At 52.2% G+C, this 6,000-nt stretch overlaps 1 protein-coding gene across 2 annotated transcripts in view; it reads left to right on the top strand.

Moving 5' to 3' along the window:
* The first annotated feature begins 5,245 nt into the window (after positions 1 to 5,245).
* The window catches only part of LOC128945800 (fibronectin type-III domain-containing protein 3a-like), a 40,002-nt gene continuing 39,247 nt past the window's right edge, over positions 5,246 to 6,000 (top strand). For both annotated transcript variants that reach the window (XM_054289666.1, XM_054289665.1), the window contains exon 1: positions 5,246 to 5,297. The gene's annotated coding sequence lies outside the window, so the exon portion shown is untranslated. The remainder of the gene's footprint in view (positions 5,298 to 6,000) is intronic.

Genomic DNA, 6,000 nt, shown 5'->3' with positions numbered 1-6,000 from the left:
GTGGCAAGGTGGGAGCTCCAGCCCTTTCCAGCACAGCAGAGGGATGGGGGCGAGCTCAGCTTTCCCTCCCTGTTCACAGAAAGATCTTCAGTGGGCCAGGTTTTAATTAATTCCCTTTTCCAAAGAGCCCCTGTTGTGCTTGCAGCCTGCAGGACGGGGCAGAGGGAGGTGTGGGAGCAGCTCAAGGTCAGGACAGGCAGTGTTTGCTCGTGGGCTCTGCCCCATAACGAGTGAAGGAATCATAAACCAGGTGTTCCCCAGCACTGAACTTCATCCCTGGCCACCTCCAGCAGCCATAAACACCAGCAGTGTTTGTTGTGGGCTGCAGAGGGCTTTTGGTTGGGTTTTTATGGTGACTTTGTGCCAGCAGATTTGGGGATTCAGGGCTGATGTTCAGAGGGATTTTATGGGAGCAGGTTTGTACCAGGACTCCTGGTCTGGAGCGAGGGTTCTTGAGGGGTTCTGGGTCCTGCTTGGAGAAAGAAGCACAGACAGCAAAATGTGGTGTCCACCTGCATTGCCATCCCCTGCCAGGCTTCCCTGCCTTCCGTGCTGGCCTGTCCATACTGATACAAACACCTGCATTTTCTTTTTCATACATCTCTTTTTTTGCTATAAGGCACCACCAGAACTCAACCAGAACTGAAAGCCACTGAGAGGGCAGAGAGTTCTAAACATACTACTGAACCCAGAAGAAAATCTCCAAACCTGGTGTAGTTTTTTCAATTAAAATTACTCCATTTTAGTGACTGGTCACCACCCTGTGCCTCTGCCAGTGTCACCTGTTTGTTTAGTGGGTGTTCAATAACCCTAAAGCGTTTCTGCTGGTGTTGATTTGCTTCTGTGCTTCAACATCAAAGAAACAGCACTTGGATGGGGCTTGGAACAACCTGTGACAGTGGAAGGTGTCCCTGCATTGGCAGGGGTGGAACTGGATGGCTTTTAAGTCCCTTCCCACCCAAACCATCCCGGGATTCTGTGATTCCATGGAACAGGGATGAGGGCACCCACAGAGGAGCAGGTGTGTGACCCTTGAGGAAAACCCCCTCTCCTGATGCCCTCCAAGCCTTTCCCATTGTGCTGCCCCCCAAACCCCCAGCCCAGGTTTGCTCCCTGAGGATCAGATCCCACAGCTGGAGAGAACCCTGGTGTGGAGGGAGCGGTGCCAGCACACACGGCTGCAGGATCTGCTCCAGCCCCGCTGTTTGCTCCTGCACATCCCAGCACAGCTCCCTGCAAGGTGCTGCTCCAGGGGAGTTGGTTTGCCAGGCTGTGCTCCCTCCTGGAGTGCAGGCAGCAGGGTTTGTGTGGAGCCAGGGAAAGCCAAGGGAATGGTTCCAATTCCGAGCCTGCAGCTCCCAGCGAAGGCAGGAGAGGGGAGGCTTTGCTGGACACGAGTTCAAACAACCAGAGTGGTTATTACTGCAGTCCAAGGATGGAAAAACAAACATTTTTATTATGGGCTGGAGCTGAAACTCCAGGATGGCTGCTAATCCCCCTGATAAGTGGGGTGTTGGCGTGGAGGGGGGTGTGCATCCAGGTTTTTGTTATTCAAGCTCCCCAACCCACGTTCACACTAGGATATGCTGTAACTGCAATATTCCTCTTATCTTTCTTTTCTTCCCTCTCTGTCAGAGGGTTCTCTTTTCCATTTCTTTAATATTTTTCTTTCCCCCTGCCCCTTTATTTTTATTAACTCACCTAGGGCAGTTGAATCAGCAAATTAAAAAAATGAAATTGCAATTCCAAATTTTCTAGTGGAAGAATGAGCATGCTTTTGGCACTGCCTCATGCCATTGTTTTATTAAGACAGACTCTCCTCAATTCCCCTCTTTTCCATGTTTTTTTTCCATTTCAGAGCCTGCCCTTCCTTTATAAGCCCAGATTTCTTCCCATTTGTCCTCTCTTTCCTCCCTCCTGACTCATTTCCACTTCCCATTTCTTTTCTCTTTCCCTTTCCTTTTGCCAAGTGTTCTTTGATGTTATATTCTGCTATTTTTAATTCCTCTTTCCCAGGCCTGGATCCACCCCTAACCCAGTGCCCTCTGCCTCTCCAGACTGAAAGGACAATCTGGGCAAAAATTTCCTCAAAATCCAACTTTCCCCCATCCAGCTCCACGTGTGGAACCCGCTGTCCTCACACGGTCCTTGTGGCTCTCCAGGAACTTCAAAATAGAGTTAAAGCTGCCCTCAGCCTTGTTCCATGTAATTCCTGACCCATTGGATCAGACCTTCCTCCCAGGCAGTTTGGTCACCGCGCTCCTCACGCCAAATATTCCTCCCGTGCAGCTTTTCCGTCTGGAACATCCCGCCTCTCCCTTCCCAGCCCAGCTGTAAAAAAACAGCTTTTCCCTCGCTGTCATGCTGGGTGTAGGCAGCAAACATTGGGTCATTTCTTTTCCATGGAGTGGGAAAAGCTGTGGAACTTGGAGTTTAAAAGGAGCCTGGAGCCTGTGGGCAGTTTTGGGATTTTTCATCCCAAGTCTCACTGGGAACAAGTTGTGACTCCAGAAGTTTCTCCACCACTTTGCTGAAATGAGATTTTTAGGATATAAGATCTATTTTAAAAGGAAGCTTAAGGAGAAAATATTGATTCAAGGGAAAAGGATTTTTCTGCACTGCATTATTACCTACAAAGGAATTCTTGTCCTTATCAAAGCTGAGGGGGGTCCAGGGGCTTTCAGAGCAAAGAATGCTCAGCATTCCCTCCCAAGGACCTCCTTTATTCTGGATATCAGGCACAGGACATCACCACGGGGGATCACAGCCACCTCTAGTCACAGCTTGTGAGGTTTAGCTGGCAGTGCATAAATACCGAGCCTGGGAAGCCAAAACAGTCCTTGAGCGTCTGATTTCAGCAGCAAAGTTCATTTGGTGCAGAGTGCTTCAGAGTTCCAAATCCCATCTGGTGGGTCACTCTCAGGAGATCTCCCAAAAATTAAGCGCAAATATTTCACTTCGGAGTGAAATCCCCAGGGCACTGCAGATTAGGTAGAGCCTGTGGAGTTCTGAGATTCCTGAGATGGAGTGCTGAGGATTCCAGGAATTCTCTCAAAGGTGAAATTATTGACCAACTTTTTGTTCCCAAAGCAGGTCTGCACTCACTGAATCCTGTGCTGGTCTGGTCTTCCACCTTTCCTGAGGTGTGCCCAGACTTGAATGGGAGCTGGAATTAAAGAATTCCATTTGGGGCCATCAGTGAAATTCAGTTTAATATCAGGGACAAAAGCATGGTAAGACTCAAAACGAAGGAGCAGAATATTTTTCCCCTAAATCTTTGTCTGAAGGTTTCAATCTAGTTCAAAGGCAAATTTATAGTTTCTTATCAACCATAATAAAACATGAGATGTGCTGATCCAGACTATTCCACAGGCATGAGAATTAGGCCAGGAGTCACGCGTGTGCAGGAAAACTTGTGGAAGGGGTGGAAAGGAGAGGGATTTCAGTGCAGAGATTTGTACCAATTGTCTTGTTAAGAGGAAAAGGTTTCTCCTGCCTTTTCCACCTGGAATTTGCTGTGGATTCAGCTATAAAATTTTGCTTTTCAGATGCAACAGATTTTATGTTCTTTCACCATTTGTTCCCAATTAGAAGGGAATATAGTCATCATTTTATGGGCCTATATGAGTAAAATTAATGGTAAAGTTACTCTGAGAGTTGTTTTGACCTTTATTTAGCAAGATAACCTATTAATTGCTTTAAAATTCAGCAGCCACCACCTCTTCTGGCCTTTGTAACCAGGACCTGATTGTTTAAAAAGATGGATGGGAATTTATTTAAGTCCTGTCCAGCACAGGGTGTTCGTTCTGGCAAATCAACCTCTTTCAGACAGAAATTCTCTGACATTAAGGAACAATTTCTTCTATTCATCATAACATTTTTTATATTCATTATGAACACATCTAAGATCAATCTGGGGGTAAACACAAGCCCATTCATTTTAAAAGGTTAGTCTTTCTATGTCCATTATATAGATTATATATACACATTTATTATATTGCATATAAATGTCAAGTGTGACCTTTTTCTGCTGTGATCCAGAGTTTAGTGGGGCTTGTATGAAGGCACAGCTGTCACATTTATTTTACATCCACATGGAGCTGAATTCCACACAGAATATCTCTGAAATCGCTGCTTCAAGCAAGTTTGAGGCACATTTTTTAAAACACATTAATGGAAATATATTGGTGTAAACTGCCTGGTGGAAATAAGGTGTAGAGTGTAAGATTAATTGGTACATTATTTGCCATGAAAATAAATGGATGTGCCAGAGGGGCTCTGCAGCCCAGGAGGCACTTTTTGATCCTCTTTGCAGCAGGGCTTGGGATGCTCCGAGGCTGAACACGGGAATGGAGCTGCCTGTCAGGAGACACAGGATCATGGAATAACAGGAATATTCAGCTTGAAAGGACCTTCATAGAGTCCAACCATTCCCCAGCACTGCCAAAGCCACCACTAGCCCCATGTCCCCAGATGTCACATCCACAGGGATCTAAATCCCTGCAGGGATGGGGTCTCTGTGCAGGATGGGTGTCCTGGACAGGCTGTGCCAGTGCTGGACAATGATTTCCATGAGGAAATTGTCCTTAATATCCAATAAACCTCCCCTGGCACAGCCAGTGATGGAACCTGTCCTTCCTCCTCTCTTTGCCCGCTCAGTCAGGATTGTCCCCTCTCTTTCACTCTGTCACCATTAAAGGTTTTGGTGTTGTGACAGTTTTAGGGTTCACTTCCCAGTTTTAGGGTCAGGGACGCGCTGTGACCCCCAAATTGTGGGGTGCAATGTGCAAAGTGGGAAACCTCCCACTCATCCTTGTCGTGGCACGGGGGATGGAGACTGGAGACGCCTGAAGGGGCCGGGACGGGTTTGGTGACACAGGTGGAGCACTGGGGTGACAAACAGTGCCTGGGGGGTGACATTGGCCAAGGGGGACAGACAGTGACCAGGAGACAGTATCCGGGGGTGATGGGCAGTGTCCGAGGGGGACAGACAGTGACATGGGGACAGCGCCCAGAGGTGCCGGGCAGTGCCCGGGGGTGGCGGCGGTGTCCGGCAGGGACAGACAGTGCCCAGACATGTCACCCGCCCCCAGGTGCCACCAGCCCGGCCCGCCGGGGCCGCCCCCCCGCGCAGCTTTCGGCGGGCACGGTGTCCGGCAGCCGCGGAGCCGCGCGGGCTGTGGTTGGCGCGCCCGCCCGCCCCCGGCCGGAGGCGGCGCAGGCGCGGTGCGCGCATTCCATGATGGCGGCGCGGGCGGGCGGCGGGCGCTGAAGCGGCGGAGCCCGCGGGGCACACGGTCAGTGCCGGGGGCAGCGCACGGGCACCGCCGCCGGCCGCTCCTCGGGGCTCCTTCCCCGGGCTCCGCTGCTCCCCGGGGCGGCGCAGAGCGGCGGTGCCCAGCCGGGGCGCGGTGGGCAGTGCTGGGAGCGGAGCCCCGCGGAGCGGAGGGCGGGAGGCGGCGCGGAGCCGGGCGGGGGCGGCCGGAGGGACAGGCGGGACCCCGGGGACGGGAAGGGTGTTCTGAGGCGGGGGACAGCCCGGCCTGTGGGACCCGTTCGGGGTGGACGTGGCGCAAGGGGCAGGTGGGGGCAGGATCCGGGAGATTCGATGTCCCGGGACGTGGGGTGGGATGGGGTGAGCGGGATGGGATGGGGTGCCTGCGATGGAATGGAATGGAATGGAATGGAATGGAATGGAATGCCTGGGATGGAATGGGGTGCCTGGGATAGGATGGGGTGAGATGGGATGGGGTGCCTGGTATATGATGGGGTGCCCGGGGTGCGGAACAGGCAGGGTTCGGGGTGTCCGGGATCTGTCCGGGTGCGCTGCCCTCCGGAGCGCGGGCATCCCCCCAGAAGACCCGGCGGGTTCGGGGACAGCGGTTCTGGGGAGCCGCTCCTAAAGGGACTCCCGGTGCTCGGGGGCCGGACCGTGCCGAGCCGAGCGGGGGCTCCCGGCTGAGCCCGCCCGGATGGGGTTAATGCCAGCCCGCGCCGCGG

This window comes from Melozone crissalis, unplaced genomic scaffold (genome assembly GCF_028551555.1).
Source record: "Melozone crissalis strain CALT ecotype California unplaced genomic scaffold, PUWL_Pcris_2 ptg000068l_1, whole genome shotgun sequence".
Classification (NCBI taxonomy): Eukaryota; Metazoa; Chordata; class Aves; order Passeriformes; family Passerellidae; genus Melozone; species Melozone crissalis.
The sequence above is the reverse complement of the archived record's forward strand: the minus strand, read 5'-3'. Positions and strand labels throughout refer to the sequence as shown.